Raw genomic sequence first — 16,160 nt, 5'->3', positions numbered from 1 at the left:
GAATTCCTACTTATAAGTTACAAAATTTATTTCACACCTTAGAGGGCGATCCAACATTAAATAGTTACCGTAAACTTTCTCCCCAGGCTGAACAAGAACTTAAATGGATAGAAAAACATATACATGATGCACAATTGGATCGGATTGAGTCTCTGGATCATTTACGACTTATTGTATTTCATACTCCTCATTCTCCTACTGGTTTACTACAACAACAAGATAATCTCATAAAATGGATATTTTTAGCACATAAAGCTCAAAAGAAATTGCAATCTCATATACAAAAAATAGCTGATATTATTATTAAAGGTAGGTTACGATTAAGGCAACTATGTGGTCAGGACCCACATAAACTTATAGTCCCTTTTTCAAACAAAAAAATACAAACTCTTTCAACTAGAGGATAACTGACAAATTGCCTGTGCTCATTATATAGGTAAAATACATAATCATTATCCTTCTGATAAACGTTTACAGTTTTTGAAAAAGACTAATTGGATTTTGAAAAAAATAGTTCAATTAGATCCTGTTATAGGACCAACTTTTTTTACTGATACCAATAAAACGGGAAAAACAGGATATGCTAACAGTCATGATCATAAGGTGTTACAATCTCCATATGTTTCAATTCAAAAAACAGAACTATTTGCTATAATACTATTGTTACAAGATTATCCAATTGCTCTTAATATAATTACAGATTCTCAATATATGAAATTTACAGTTAAAAATATTAAAATCGCTTTTATCCCAGATAATGGATCAGAACTACATTCTTTATTTTTACAAATACAACATAAAATTAGACTACGTACTACACCACTTTATATTACTCATATTCGTGCTCATACTCATTTACCCGGTCCATTGGTAGATGGAAATGATTTTATTGATACTTTAGTGAGTACTATACAATTAGCTACAGCAGAACATCACAGATATCATACTAATGCCAGAGGATTAAAAAATAAATTTAATCTTACATGGAAACAAACAAAAACTATTCTCCGTACATGCCTGCAATGTGCTGCTATTAATCAACCTTATTTGAATATTGGAGTTAACCCTAAAGGCTTATCTGCTAATACTATCTGACAAATGGATGTAACTCAATATCGTGGTTTTAGAAAGTTAAAATATATTCATAATTCTGTAGATACCTACTCTCATTTCTCATGGGCAACTCCATTATCTTCTGAAAGCTGATGCTGTAATAACTCATTTATTAGAAGCTTTTGCTGTTATGGGAATTCCCGACAGCATAAAAACTGATAATGCTTCTGCATATCATTCTCAAAAATGTCAGACATTTTTGCCACACATAATATACAACATGTTACAGGTATCCCAGGAACAGTACGGGACAAACGGTTATTGAACGACAAAACCACACTTTGAAAAAAAATGCTTATAAAACAAAAAGGGGGAGATGAGGTACAAAGACTTGCTTTATTTACTCTTAATTTTTTAAATCATGGAGAAGATGATGTTAGTGCAGCTGACAGACATTGGACAAAAACAAGTACACAAGAACTTAGACAGCCTGTTTTTATATTAAATGAAAATACTAACACTTGGGAACCTGGCGAGGTTCTTCGTTGGGGCCGAGGATATGCTTTTGTTTCTAAAGGAGCTGAATCCTATTGGGTGCCAGCTAAGAAGATAAAGCTTTGGGATGGCAACTAAGCATAGCCTTGATGTGATGGGAATGATGAAGGGATGTGCGGAGATGGATGTGAGCAAGAGAGCATTCCGTGTGCCGTTGGATCAAACAAAGAGGGCGTCTCCATTGACTTGGGGGTAAGTGAAAAAGTTTGCAGACACTGCTGAAAATCTTGTCATTTCACAGGGTAAACCCCTCACTAGCACCAATCTTTTTGTAGCTATATTGGCAATGTTGTCTGCACAGATAATAAGCATATCAGCCAATGAGATAAATTGTACTAACTACACTTATTGGACTTATATTCCTAACCCTCCTCTTAATATGGGGGTTACCTGGTGGGATGCCCTAATTCTTGTATATGTAAATGAGTCTGGATGGTTGCCTGGTCCTTTTGATGATAGAGGCCCTTTGAAGCCAGAAGAAGAAGGAAGGATAATAGAAAATTACACTGTGGGTGTTAATGGACCTCCTATTTGTATGGGAAAGGGAGATCATTGTCTCAAAATGAATCATCAGGCATGGTTAAGTGTTGTCAAAAATGAAAGCAGATATCATGGGTTATATCTTTTGAGTGCTTATAGTTTTAAAAGTTCTAATTCCACTCTTAATGAGAATGTTTCCACACCTTACTTGCCTCCATGCCAGGTGCCTCTTGTGGATCGATTATCGGATTGGGTCCATTGGACTCAATGCCGAGGAGAAATGGCTCGGGTTCTTGTTAATACTTCTTGGGGAAGCGTCACTGATTGGAGCCCTTTTGGCTCCGCCCGAGGAAAAAAGGGTTTGAAGGATTTATACTGGCATAAAGAAGATAACACTATTTATAGCGATACTATTAATGATACCATAGTATGACATGCTGGAGGGTTTTCTCCTCCTGGTCCTCATTTAAATGGATATCCTATCCAAAAGGACTTGTGGAAGCTTATGGCAGCTCTGAGAAAGATTAATGCCTGGGTAGGACATATGGTTAATAAATCTGAAAATCATAGTTTGATTTTTCATAAAGATGTTACTCGGTATACTCGTACTTGTGTGAAATTACCTTATATATTGTTAAAGGGACCAGCTGTATGGAATGAGACTCAAGGTATTATAATGTGTAAAAATTGCTCTCTGTATACCTGTATTAACTTTAGTATATCTTTTAACATATCTACTGAAAGTTTGTATATCTTAGGAGCTCGGACAGGTCTTTGGCTTCCTGTCAGTCTTGGAAGGGAATGGTAAAAATCTCTTCCTATGGCTGTTTTGCAATATTTAGTTGATGCATTAAAAAGAAGTAAAAGATTTGTAGGAATGTTGATTGCCGCTCTCATGGGTATTATAGCCATGACAGCTTCTACTGCAGGATTGCTAATGCTCATTATAATAATAATTATATGTTTAATTGTAGTTCGACGACGAGTGAAAGCTACCCGCCATGCAACATCGCAACAAGCTGCTGTGTTTTCCTTGATACTGCACAAGCTGCAAATAATTCCATGTAGTTTAGTACCGAGAGTAATGCTGCCGTGTTCTCCTTGATGCTACAAAAACTATAAAACAAAAAGGGGGAAATGTAGCGGGATAACTGAGGACATGGAAAGGAGACGTGACCCATGAGCCCCACCCCCCAAGCAAACTGAGGGCTGGCGAATAAGCCAGAACTGCAAACAATCCTGATTGCTTTGAACCCCCCCCCCCGGAAAACAGGGGGCATGCAAATAAGCCAGAGTTGTGAACAGTTCTGAATGCTTCGAGCGCCCCCCCCGGCAAACCGGGTGCCTGCAAAAGAAGCATTGAGTGCTTTGGGCACTGATCCATGAGATGTCCTCAGTATAATCAGTGGTGGGAACGCAAGGAAATGTCCTTGTGCTACTTCAGTATAATCAAAATAATGGTGGGAACTTTGTGCTGTTCTTGCGCTCAAGGACGAAGCATGGCAGGTGCTCACGAAAGCCAATTATTGCTTGTATAATTAATAAAAACATAGGTTGCTGCTTTGGCACTTCTGAAATGTTAAGAAAACAAGTCTTAAAGTGTAAATCTAGATAATGCTTTAATAAAAGTTACCACAGCAAGACAGACGGCGCTGTTTTGCCTGAGCGAGCAGCAGCCCTCCTGCTGTGCTTTGGCACAATTCATCTCGTGTGATGAGCTTACTTTCGGCCCTGTCCTAAGAAACTACAACACCCTTCCCCCATCCATTCGTTTCTCTTGTTCCTTTATGTATGCGGTCAGTTACATTATTAAGCTAACAATGTAACTGAGCTATTATTAGCTTAATAATGTAAACAAGAATCTGATTTTTAGCAAGGGGGTAGTTCTTAGAAACTTAGGGAGCTGGAACTCTGAATGTATGAATTAAAATAATGCAATTACATCATGAATTTTAAAATTTATCATCATTGATTAAAAATTAAAATATTAAATTAAAAATTTATTATCCCGCAATGGAGACTCACCACAACGTGTGACGTCTGTCAGGCATCCACTATCACAACGCAGCTTGACTGTCTTTCAGACAACCTCAATAATATTTTTAAATTAGTAGAGGCAGCAGGCCATACGGCTAGGTAAGAACCTATAAATGGAAACACAGGTAATTAAATTCGTGGTAAAAGAGTTACTTGGGTAGGTAGAAGAGGTAGGCCAAGACCACAGACCAGTGCAAAAAGGAGTTCTTGGGGCATATGGACTGGAGAACTGGATAGGGGCCGGTTGGCCAATTGCTGCTCTTGACTGTTGTAAATAAATATAGAGGAGGAGAGAGGTGCCCAACAGAAGGACTAAGATGGTAGTACATATAGTATGCCTAGAAAAAAGGGAATAGGGATTAGAATTGGGTGACACTGATCTGTAGTTTAAATCCAAAGTATTTCCTTCCAACCTGAAAGCCTCACTTTGGGTTGAGAGTACACAGGAAGAAGGCAGACTTCTAAGAAGAGTCTGAATAAGACTGTTCCTTTTGGAATCCCTTTCTCAGTTCCTATTTGTGAGTAGTAATATATTAGAAATTATTCTAGTAATAAAACAGCATCGTGTGGTTAAACAATAACAGAGGTCACTTCGGCCAAATCGGGACAAAAGGAACATTCCAAAGAATAACATTATCATTATAATAAGGTATAATATAGTTAATTTAAAAAAAGCACATGAGTTCATAATCATACTCAAAATGAAAGTGGGGAGTGCTCTTCTTTATAAAATAATGTCAGCTAATAAATGCAAAAGGAATGACAGAATTTGAAAGTGTCATTTTGCATCTAACAATGTAATAATCGATTCAGACAAGGATTATGATTGATGCACAGCTGGGTGAAGAGTTGTTTGAAAGTAGGATCTTCAGTGACCCCAAAGTATCACGCCACATATTATTTTTCAATTACCAAGGGGAAAAATAACTTTACAATGGAGAGATATGGAAGATACCACCTTAATCAAGTGATCCAACTTAGCACTGGGACACCTGAAGTGATGAAGTATGAAGACTACATCACCTATATAGTATTTTTCCCCCCAAAGTTTACTTTGAATCTAATGAGGAAACGGACAAATCCAGATTGTGGGGCAATTTACAAGACAACTGGCTTAGACTCTTCAAGAATGCCAATGTCATAAAAGACCAAGAACAAAAATAGAAGGGAAATATTGTAGATTAAAGGAAACAAAGACAAGACATGCAATGCCTAATCTTATTTGGATCCTGTATCAAAGCAAAACACACTTAAAGAATGTTATTGGATTCTGGCCAAGAAGAAGTAACAAGGACCAATTTAACCTCCCACCTGAAACAATGAAAAAATAAGACAGAACATATGAAAAAACAGTTTTCAAAAAACTGGACCTCAGGCAATAAAGTTCAGTAATCCCCAGGAGATAGGAAATAAATGAAGTGATCCCTATAATTGCCCTAATTTACTTCTCTGAGAGAGTTTCCAGGTCACGGTACAGGGAAGAGAAGTCCAGGCAGAGACGGGTGGACACCCTGACTGAGGAAATGGAGCTGAGATTCTGGGAAAACCAAGGTAACTAGAGTTCAAAAAGCAGAGTATCAGAGACAAAAGAAGTGCACAGACAAAGAACTCTGGAGATATGCAGAGGGATCTCTTGAGAATTCAACAAATTATTTGTCAGTACATTTGTGTGAGGAATTACTTGATGCCAGGAAAAGAACCACATGAAAGGATTAACAATAAGAATATCTGGATATCACACAGGGTTGTAGGAATAGTACCTGTTCTTACAAGTCAGACTGGAAAACCTCATGATACTCAGAAAGGACTTGTCTCAGTAGTTGCAAATAATGAGCTCCAGACTAAAGGGTACTTGGACTCCTACCCAACGAATCTTAAAAGCTAGACCTAAAAGAATAAAATTGTTTTGAGTAACTTAATTTCACCTAAAACAAATCCCAAGCACTTTACAGGAATGTAAATATATATAGCACACAATAAACTAAAACTCACAATATCCGGGATCATATGAAAAATTGCCAACCATGCAAAGAAGTAGGAAAATATGCCCCATAGTGAGGAGAAAAGGCAATCAATCAAAACTAACCCATAATCTATACAGATGTTAGAACTGGCAGAAAAGAACATTTAAAATGTTATTATACCTGCAGTAAAGTTATTATAACTGTATTTCATATGTTAAAAAACGTAGACTAAAAACTGAAAATGTTAAATAAGTACAGGCATGGAAAAGGTAAAAGATACCAAAATTGAGCTTCTAGCGATTAAAAACAATGTCTAAATTAAAAATATATTGAACGAGGTTGATGGCTGATTAGACACTGCAGAAGAAAGGGTCACTGAACATTAAGGCATAGTAATAGAAACTATCCAAAATGAAACAAAAAGAGTAACAAAACTAAACAACAACAAAACTGAATAGAGCATCAGTGAGCTGTGCAACAACTTCAAGTGGCCTAGTACATGTGTACTTAGAGTCCATGAAGGAGAGGAGAAATGCAAAAATTTGAAGAAATAATAGCCAAAATTTTTCCAAATTGGTAAACACTATAAAGCCTCAAAGTCAAGAAGATCAATGAAATTTAAGTATAAAAAACATGGACAAAACTACACCAAGGCACAAAAAATAATCAAATTGCTCAAAACCAACAATAAAGAGAAAAATTTAAAAGCAGCCAGAGGAAAAAACTATACACTACATACAGAGGAACAAAGATATCAATGACAGCAGAATTTTTGTTGGAAACAATGTAAATGAGAACACAGTGAAATAACATCTTTAAAGTAGTGAATTGAATTCTATCAAGCTAGAATTGTATACCCAAATCTGTCAAAACAAAAGCAAAATAAAGACTATCTCAGACATACAAAAGCTGAAAGAATTCATTACTAGTAGACTTTCACTTTAAGAAATGTTAAAAGAAGTATTTTCAAGCAGAAGGAAAATGACACCAGATTGGAATATGGATCTACACAAAAGATTAAGAATACTGGAATAGGGACTTCCCTGGTTGTTCAGTGTTTAAAAATCTGCCTTCCAATGCAGGGGTCAAGGGTTCAATCCCTGTTCCGGGAATATCCCACATGCGGTGGAGCAACTAAACCTGTACGTCACAAGTACTGAGCCTGCACTCTAGAGCCTGTGTGCCACAATTACTGAAGCCCATGCACCTAGAGTCTGTGCTCTGCAACAAGAGAAGACATCCAGTGAGAAGCCAGTGCACTGCAACGAAGAGTAGGCCCTGCTCACTGCAACTGGAGAAAGCCCCGGCGAAGCAAAAAAGACCCAACGCAGCAAAAAAATAAATTAAAGAAATACTTAAAAATTTTTTAAAAGGATTTTAGTCATTCAATATATGTCTCTGAACACAATGGAAATAAACTAGAAATTAACAAATCTGAAAAAGCTCCAAATATTTGGAAACTAAACAACACACTTCTGAGTAAATTGTGGTCAAAGAAGAAATCAAAAGGGAAATCAGAAACTATTTTGAACTCACTGAAACTGAAAACATAATATGTCAACATGTGGGATATTGCTAAATCTGTACTCAGCTTCCTCAACTTCCACCTTAATCTGGGAAAACGAGAGCAAATTAAACACAGAGTAAGAGAAGAAAGAACACAATAAAGATCAAAGTAGAAATAAATAAAATGGATAACAGAAAAATACTATAGATATTAAAAGGATAATAAGAGAATATATAGAATAAACCAATAAATTCAAGATGAAATGGACAAATTCCTTGAAAGACAAGCACTACTAAAGTTTATTCAAGAATATAAATATTAGGGCTTCCCTGGTGGCACAGTGTTTGAGAGTCCACCTGCCAATGCAGGGGACACGGGTTCGTGCTCCGGTCTGTGAAGATTCCACATGCCACACAGTGGCTAGGCCCGTGAGCCATGGCCGATGAGCCTGCGCGTCTGGAGCCTGTGCTCTGCAACGGGAGAGGCCACTACAGTGAGAGGCCCGCAAAAAAAAAAAAAAAAAAAAAAGAATACAGCTATTAAAGAAATTGGACGTACAGTTTAAAACCTTCCAACAAAGAAAGCTTCAAATCCAGGTGGCTTAACTGATAAATTCTACTGAACATTTAAGGAATAAAATAATGTCAATTCTACACAAACACTACCAGAAAGTTGAAGAGAAGGGAATATTTCCCAACTTATTTATAAGGCCAACTTTCACCGTATCAAAAATAGACAATAACATTACAAGAAAACTATAGACCAATATCTCACATGAACACAGAGGCAAAAAGTTTTAACATATCAAATCCAGTATTGTATAAAAAGATGATACATCATGACCAACTGGGTTTATCTCAAGAATGAAAGGTTGGTTTAATATTTGAAAATCAATTTACCCAACTTAGTACACTAAAAAAGAAAAATCAGGACTTCTCTGGTGGGGCAGTGGTTAAGAATCCACCTGCCAGTGCAGGGGACATGGGTTTCAGCCCTGGTCCAGGAAGATCCCACATGCCACGGAGCAACTAAGCCCGTGCACCACAACTAATGAACCTGCGCTCTAGAGCCTGTGAGCCACAACTACTGAGCCCATGTGCCACAACTAGTGAAGCTCATTCACCTAGAGACTGTGCCCTGCAACAAGAGAAGCCACCGCAATGAGAAGCCTGCATACTGCAACGAAGTTTAGTCCCTGCTCACCACAACTAGAGAAAGCCTGCGTGCAGCAATGAAGACCCAAAGCAGCCAAAAATAAATAAACAAATTAAGAAAAAAAAGAAGGGAAAAATCACATAATCATTGCAATAGATGCAGGAAAAAAATGAAATAATCTAACATTCATTCCTGATTAAAGAAAATAACAGCCCTCAGTACACTAGGAATGGAAGGAGACTTCCTCAACTTGATAAATGATTTTTACAAAAAACTTAACATCATATTTAATGCTGAAGGACAAAGTACTTTCTCTCCAGAATCACGACAAAAGCAAGGATGTCTGCTCTCATTACTTCTATTTGACATTGCACTGAAGGTTCTAGCCAGTGCAATAGGGAAACAAAAAAAAAGAGATACTCAGAATGGAAAGGGAGAAGTAAAATGATCTTTAATTGCAGATAACATGATTATGTAGAAAACCTGATAGAATCTACAAAATTGCTACTGGAACTAATAAATGAGTTTATCAAGTTTGCAGGGTACAAGACGAACATTCAAAAAGATTAATTTATCTCAACAAACAATCAGAGATCAAAGTTTTAAAATACTACTTATAATAGAATCAAACATATAAAATACTTAAAATAAATCTGATAAAATATGTAAAAGACTTGCACAGTGAAAACTGTAAAATATTGCTGGGGGAAATTAAGGAAGACCTAAATAAATGGAGAGATATAATGTATTCATGGATCTGAAGATTCAATATTGATACGATATCAATTCTCCCCAAATTGATTTATAGATCAAAATCCCAGTAGGCTTTTCTATAGAAATAGACAAGCTAATTCTAAATTTTATATGGAAATAAAATTTAGAATAACTAAAACAACGCTGAAAAAGAACAAAGTTGAAGAACTAACAGTAACTGATTTCAAGGCTTATGAAGCTGCACTTTCAAGACATTGTGATAGTAGCGTAAAGATAGACAAAAAATCAAAGGAACAGAATAGAAAGTTCAGAAGTACAGAGATGTGGACAACTGACTTTCACGTTCAAAGGCATTTGAGAGGAGAAACGATAGTCTTTTCACCAAATGATGCTGGAACAATTGAATATCCAGGTGCAAAAAAAAAGAACTTCCATCCAAACCATATACAGAAATGAACTGAAATTGGTTCAAAGATCTAAATGTAAAACATAAAACTTCTAGAGCAAAACAAGTGAAAAATTTTATGTCCTTGACTTACGCATGATTTCTTAGATACAACACCAAAAACATAATCCATAAAAGAAAAAAATAGATAAATTAGCCACCATCAAAATTAAGAATTTCTGCCCTGCAAAAGACACTACGGAGAGAATGAAAAGATGAGTCCCAGAATGGGAGAAAATACTTAGCAACTTACACATTGGATAAAGGACTAATTTCAAGAATATATAAAGAACTCTCAAAACTCCAGAAAAATATAGATAAAAGACTCAAAGATATACATATGGAAAATAAGCATATGAAAAGATGTTTGACAAGATTAATCATTAGGGATGCTAGAGTGAGAAAAAGTTACAAACCTATTAAACTATCTAAAATTAAAAATACTGAGCATAGCAAGTGTTGGCTGCAACATGAAGAGATGCAACTCTCATACACTGCTGGTAAGAGATGTAAAATGATCAAACCACTATGGAAAATAGGTATTTTTTAAAAACTTAAACATACACTTACCAATGATCCAGCCATTCTACTTGCAAGTATTTACCCAAGAGAAATGGAAGTATACATCCATACAAAGACTTGTACACAAATATTCATAGCAACTTTACCTGTGATAGACAAAGACTGAAACAACTCACATGTCCATTAATGGTGAATAGATAAATTGGGGTACATCCGTATAATGGAATAATATTCAACAACAAACAGAAATGAATTACTGATAAATACAAAAATATGGATGAAGATTAAAATAATCATGCTGAGTTAGAAGCCAGTTAGAAAAAAGTATACACTGCATGATTTCATTTACATAAAATTCTAGAAAATTAAAACAGAAAGCACATCAATGGTTGCATGGCGATTGGAAAGGGCAAGGAACGATGGGAAGCAATAATTACAAAGAAACATTAAGAAACTTTCTGAGGTGATGAACATTTTGATTTTGGTGATGTCTTCATGGTGTGTATGTATGTGTGTGTGTGAACACAGATTACTGTATGTCAATTATACCTCAAAAAGCTGTTAAAAGACATGATATTATATGAGAGAGACACTTGGGGAAAATTGAACAGCAACTCTTTATTAGGTAATATTATTGTGCAGGAATTTAATTTCTTCAATACTGTGTGTTAACAGTATTGTAGTTACATAGGGAAATTATCTTTTTATTTTTTATTTTTTTTGCGGTACACAGGCCTCTCACTGTTGTGGCCTCTCCCGTTGCAGAGCACAGGTTCCAGACGCGCAGGCCCAGCGGCCATGATTCACGGGCCCAGCCATTCCACGGCATGTGGGATCTTCCCGGAACGGGGCACGAACCCACGTCTCCTGCATCAGCAGGTGGACTCTCAACCACTGCGCCACCAGGGAAGCCCCGGGAAATAATTTTTAATATCCAGAGAGGAGGACATCCAGGTGACAAGAGAGGGATCACAGTTGTGGCAGATGCTGTTGGAGGCTGAAGAAGATGAGGCTAGAGCAGTGACCAATGTGTGATGGCGTGGTGAAGACAGTCATTTGTCAGCTGACCTGACAAAGACGGTTGGAACAGACTGCTAAATGCAGGGTTCTTTCCGCATACTAATCTCATGCAATCCCCTCACCTAGCCTTGGCATAACAGAAACTTTCTAATAGCTTGCCATATTGGAGGGGGGATGGCACAATTTAAGGTGCAGTAAGTTGTGTAATAAACTATCACAATATGGTTCTACATAAATAATTTTTTTTAAATGGCAAAAAAAAGAAACTTGACCCTTCCCTCAAAACATATATGAAAATTAACTCAAAATGAATCATAGACCTAAATGGAACTATACAACTTCCGGAAGAAAACATAGGAGAAAATCTTTGTGATTTTGGGTTACACAATGGGGTCTCAGAAAAAGATTTCTTAGATAAGACACAAAAAAGCACAAACCATCCAAGAAAAATTGCTAAGGGACTTCCCTCGTGGTTAAGACTCCAAGTTCCCAAAGCAGGGAGCCCGGGTTCGATCCCTGGTCAGGGAACTAGATCCCACATGCATGCTGCAACTAAGAGTTCGCATGCCACAGCTAAGAAGCCCATGAGCCGCAACTAAGGAGTCCATCTGCTGCAACTAAGACCCAGCACAACCAAATAAATAAATTAAATAAATATGAAAAAAAATTGCTAAATTACAATTCATCAAACATTTAAAACTTCTAGTCTGCAGAAACATTTTAATACAATGAAGATAAGTCATAATCTGGGAGAAGATATTTACTAAACACATCTGAGAGAAAGGACTTTTTCCATTCCTTTCTATATAAAGCACTCTTAAAACTCAATATAAATATCCAATTAAAAAATGTATTTTAACAGACACTTCATTTAAAAAGATGTTTGCACATGAATAGACACTCAACATCATCAGCTATTACAGAAATGCAAAATGTGGCACAAACCACGAGATGGAACTATAACCTACTAGAAAGGCTAAATTTTTTTAAAAAACAAATATAATGATCAGGTGACAAAGTGGAGAAACTGCAACTCTCATAGACTGCTAGTGGGAAAGCAAAATGGCACAGGCACTTTAGAAAAAAGTTTAGCAGTTTCTTAAAAACTTAAATATGCACTTAGCATACAGTGAAGCAATCCCACACTTATGTATTTTACCCCAAAGAAATGAAAACATATGTTCACACACACATGTGAGTGTTTTCAGAGGCTTTGTTTATAATAGCCAAAAAACTAGAAACAACTCAAATGTTCATCAAATAATGAATGCATAAACAAATGTGTATCCACACAACTAGAATACTACTCAGCAATAAAAAGGAATGAAATACTGACAGGTGCAACAAACCAGATGAATTTCCAAAGAGACTGGCTAAGTGAACAAAGCCAAAAACAAAAAGCTACATTCCACATGATTTCATTTATTAGATATTCTGGAAAAGGCAACATTATACAGACAAAAATCAGATTGGTGGTTGCCAAGGGGTGGTAGTGGGAGGAGGATGGATTGACTAGAAAGGGAGATAAGGGGTCTTTTGAGAGTGCAGAAGTTTTCTTTACCTCAAATGAGGTGGTGGCTACAGAACTATACGTTTGTCAAAACACATCACACTGTACATTTAAAAATAGTGAATTTTGTTAAATGAAAATTATAAATAAATCTGACTTAAGAAAATAATAAAAGAAAACTAAAAAAAAATAATTGAGTGAAAATAAATGTCAGAAAAATCAACTTACAGTTTTTCCAATTCAAGGGTCATCATGAGGATGCCTTCAATTGTTGTAAGTGACACTTGTGTTGTTCCCATGTCTCCGAAGGAGAAGCCCAAACATGCTTGATATAAAACCCAAAGACAAAAATTCTAAACTTAAAAAGATACTTAACATGTGATTACTTCAATTCTGGCTTCTGACTTGCCATAGATGATAATTCCAAAGAGCTCGTATTCAAGAAATTTAAATTTGCATCATCAAATTAATGACCTTGGTGCTGAACAGCAGAATAATTTTTTTTATCCGAACTTCTCATTTTCAATTGCATCTACCTCTTTGATCACTCTTTTTAAAAAATAATGTACCCCTTATTCCTTTTTGCTTTCTGGGATAAATAATATTCCTACATGCACCTACATCTTCCATAACTATATGTGTTCTTCAACACTGTTCTCATTCTCTGCTGGCTGTCTTACTCATATATAGTCTTTCTTAATCCTTTTCTTTGCCAATAACTCTTATTTTCAATAACCCAGTTAAAATCTAAATTATGACATTTCAGCCAAAGTACTCAGTCTTTGACGAAAGCAAAAAAGAGCAGAAATTATTTCATGAGCCATGAAACTGTTGCAATACTTACAAATATTTTAATGCTGGCAATTTAAAAAGATAAGAATCTTCAACTGTTGTCAAAGGATTACAATTGAGAATTCTGAAAAATGGAATGGAATTAAAATGATCTGCATTTTCATTTACTTCCATGAAAGCTTATATTCATTTTTTTTGGTATGGAACTTGAAGGTTAAAAAAAAAATCATTTTCTGTCTTTACCTATAAATCACCCTTAGAATCTGTAAAACACTCTTTCATTGGGAAGGACCCAGGTCTCCAGATGATAAAGTGGAAAAGAGAAACAAACAAACAAACAAAAATTAGAAAAAACATGGCTAGCAAAGAAAAAATATGCCAAAGAACATTTCAGGTTCAAAACCCTCGAAGTGACTATGCTGGTAGGAAGCTCTTGCTCTGTAAAAAGTACTATTTCTAGTGTCCTCCATAATTCAAGGGGTTTTTCTTTCATCTCTACAAATTTTTTAAAATTTCATGATTTAAACTACCCAGTTAAAGACAAAAATAGGACTAATTCCTTGGTTCTGGAGCCAAAGAAGCAGAGATAAATCCAAGAGGAACTGGTAAAAGCCATACTCCCATCACATAGTTCCACGTGTATCCTTGTCATACCCTTTATTACTGTGTATGTAATCACCTGTTTACTTGTCAGTCTCCTAGATTGTCAGCAACTTGAAAGCAGGGACCACACATTATTCTCATTATTATTCCTGTGCCTGACATAGTGGCTAATATTTACCAGGTATTTAATAAATGTTTGCTGAATAAATAAATAACATTTTGTTTATATATCAATAAAATAAACAAATTAATCGTGGGGAACAAAATTGTATTCCAAAATGCTGGAATACATTTTCTTCTTAGTTCTTTCTTTCTTTTTTTTTTCTTCGTAGTTCTTTACAACAAATACGGGGGGGAAAGAAAACAGAAACAGGAAGAAAGAAAAGAATATCTGACTTTAGGTTAACACTACTCAAGAATTATTAGCATATTTGTGCACAATATTATAAAGATAATTATCAAAACTAATATATTTTGGGTTGCCAGGCATCTGTGATCAGCATTTAACAGTTAATCCTCACAGTAACCTTATGTGATAGATATATTACCCCATTGAACAAATGAGGAAACTGAGGTCCAGCGAAGTTACATAACTTGTCCTAAGTCATAAAGCTAGTAAGAAGCAGAGCTGGAATTTGAACTCAGTTCTGACGCTAAAGCCTGTGTTTAACCTGAATGAAAAAAAAAGGGGCGGGTGTTAATACATCTGTTACTTGAACCTTAACTTTGAGAGCACTAAATATATAAATACCATTTCAAACTTCATCTACCCATCTGGGAAAGCCTCTATGATAATTATATTTTCTCTTTTTATTTATTATTTCTCCTTTAATTTATTTTTTCCTTAATCATCTCCCATCATAAATATTTAATTAGCCTATGGTCATTGAGACTTTAGAGATTTTTAAAAATATTGCACTAAAATCAGTAAAAATGATGGAGGAAAGATATCGGAAAATTCATCCCTCCATAGAAGCCACAATACCAATAACAACAAAAACAACAACAAAACTGGCAAAAATCAGAATCAACTTCTTCTGAACTCTGGAAATTTAACCAACAGGCTTGCAGCACATGGGGGAGCAATTTCTTCAAGGAAAACAAATTAATTTCGGTAAAAACAATGAGATTTGTGTTGCTTTAACTTGTTCTTGACCTTTGCTCTCCATACCAGTGGTAGCCTTGGAAAAACAGCCCACATCCCTGGTACCAGAAGGAGCAGCATGGACTGGGAGGGCCTTCAAAGCCTCATTCCCAAAGAACTGTCATTGTTTTACATGTCTGGTGGTCCCCTGGAAGACCTCACTTGCAAGGCTTTCCTTTGACCTGACCGAGAGCTGTCTGGTGAGAAGAGCCGCTCCTCAGGTGGCATTTCTGGAAAACATTTTCAAGCAAATATTTTAACATGGCGGTTGCATGAGGCAATGGATAACAGTTTGGGGCAATAAACAGCCCAACCGAGAAGCTTAAAGAGAAAAGCTGAGGAATGAGATGTCCATGGAGACTTTGAAATGTTCCAATGTATTCCTGGGAAACTGGAAGACCACAAGACATATTCCTGGGAAACTAGGAAAATAACTGTTAGCATTAATAAAAGAATTCATCAAGGTTGTAGGATATAAGATCAATATTATTTCTACACACCAGCAATGAGTAATCCAAAAATGAAATTAAGAAAACAATTCTATGTGTAACAGCATCAAAACAAGTAAAATACTTAGGGTAAAATTTAACCAAGTAAGGGCAAGATTCACTCTGAAATGTACAAAACTGTTGAAAGAAATTGAAGAAGATCTAAATAAA

Source organism: Pseudorca crassidens, chromosome 2 (assembly GCF_039906515.1).
Source record: "Pseudorca crassidens isolate mPseCra1 chromosome 2, mPseCra1.hap1, whole genome shotgun sequence".
In the NCBI taxonomy this organism is placed as follows: Eukaryota; Metazoa; Chordata; class Mammalia; order Artiodactyla; family Delphinidae; genus Pseudorca; species Pseudorca crassidens.
The sequence above is the reverse complement of the archived record's forward strand: the minus strand, read 5'-3'. Positions refer to the sequence as shown.